Source organism: Perca flavescens, chromosome 16 (genome assembly GCF_004354835.1).
Source record: "Perca flavescens isolate YP-PL-M2 chromosome 16, PFLA_1.0, whole genome shotgun sequence".
In the NCBI taxonomy this organism is placed as follows: Eukaryota; Metazoa; Chordata; class Actinopteri; order Perciformes; family Percidae; genus Perca; species Perca flavescens.
In genome coordinates, this window is record NC_041346.1 from 34,439,066 (window position 1) to 34,441,354 (window position 2,289).

The window sequence follows — 2,289 nt, forward strand, 5'->3', positions numbered from 1 at the left end:
ACCTCCTCCATCACCACCTCCTTCATCTCTACCATCCGTACAGACCTTCCTCACTCTCTTCACTCACTCGGCTCGCCTCAGCCTCACTGGAGGCACTGGTAGTTTTCCTTCTGCATTTAGCAGATACTTTGGATTTAACTGCTGCCTCTACCTCCTCCATCACCACCTCCTCCATCACTACCTCCTCCCTCACCACCTCCTCCATCTCTACCTCCTCCATCACCACCTCCTCCATCACCACCTCCTCCATCTCTACCTCCTCCATCACCACCTCCTCCATCACCACCTCCTCCATCTCTACCTCCTCCATCTCTACCTCCTCCATCACCACCTCCTCCATCTCTACCATCACCACCTCCTCCATCACCACCTCCTCCATCACCACCTCCTCCATCACCACCTCCTCCATCTCTACCGCCTCCATCACTACCTCCTCCATCACCACCTCTTCCATCACCACCTTCTCCATCACCACCTCCTCCATCTCTACCTCCTCCATCACCACCTCCTCCATCACCACCTCCTGCATCACCACCTCCTGCATCACTACCTCCTGCATCTCTACCTCCTCCATCTCTACCTCCTCCATCACTACCTCCTCCAGCACCATCTCCTCCAGCACCACCTCCTCCATCACCACCTTCTCCATCACCACCTCCTCCATCACCACCTCCTCCAGCACCACCTCCTCCATCACTACCTTCTCCATCACCACCTCCTCCATCTCAGACCAGAGACCCTGAGACCAGAAACCCTGAGACAGAGACCTGAGACCAGAGACCCTGAGACCAGAGACCCTAAGACCAGAGACCTGAGACCCTGAGACCAGAGACCAGAGACCTGAGACCAGAGACCCTGAGACCTAAGACCCTGAGACCAGAGACCCTGAAACCAGAGACCCTGAGACCTTCAGACATGAGACCAGAAACCTGAGACCAGAGACCCTGAGACCCTGAGACCCTCAGACATTAGACCTGAGACCAGAGACCAGAGACCCTGAGACCAGAGACCCTGAGACCTGAGACCAGAGACCAGAGACCCTGAGACCCTGAGACCAGAGACCCTGAGACCCTCAGACATGAGACCAGAAACCTGAGACCAGAGACCAGAGACCTGAGACCCTGAGACCCTGAGACCAGAGACCCTGAGACCAGAGACCCTGACACCTGAGACCCTGAGACCAGAGACCCTGAAACCAGAGACCCTGAGACCCTCAGACATGAAACCAGAAACCTGAGACCAGAGACCAGAGACCCTGAGACCAGAGACCCTGAGACCCTCAGACATGAGACATGAGACCTGAGACCAGAGACCCTGAGACCTGAGACCCTGAGACCAGAGACCCTGAGACCCTGAGACCAGAGACATGAGACCCTGAGACCAGAGACCAGAGACCCTGAGACCTAAGACCCTGAGACCAGAGACCCTGAAACCAGAGACCCTGAGACCTTCAGACATGAGACCAGAAACCTGAGACCAGAGACCCTGAGACCAGAGACCCTGAGACCCTCAGACATTAGACCTGAGACCAGAGACCAGAGACCCTGAGACCTGAGACCAGAGACCCTGAGACCCTGAGACCAGAGACCCTGAGACCAGAGACCCTGAGACCCTCAGACATGAGACCAGAAACCTGAGACCAGAGACCTGAGACCCTGAGACCAGAGACCCTGAGACCAGAGACCCTGACACCTGAGACCAGAGACCCTGAGACCAGAGACCCTGAAACCAGAGACCCTGAGACCCTCAGACATGAAACCAGAAACCTGAGACCAGAGACCAGAGACCCTGAGACCCTCAGACATGAGACATGAGACCTGAGACCAGAGACCCTGAGACTCTGAGACCTGAGACCAGAGACATGAGACCAGACATGAGACATGAGACACTGAGACCAGAGACCCTGAGACACTGAGACCTGAGACCACAGACCTGAGACCAGAGACATGAGACCTGAGACCACCAGAGACCCTGAGACCTGAGACCCTGAGACATGAGACCTGAGACCCTGAGACCAGAGACCCTGAGACCAGAGACCCTGAGACCTGAGACATGAGACCAGAGACATGAGACCAGAGACATGAGACATGAGACACTGAGACCAGAGACCCTGAGACACTGAGACCTGAGACCACAGACCTGAGACCAGGGACCAGAGACCAGAGACATGAGACACGAGACCAGAGACCCTGAGACCAGAGACATGAGACCAGAGACATGAGATCAGAGAGCTGAGACCAGAGACCGGAGACCTGAGACACTGAGACCAGAGACACTGAGACCAGAGAC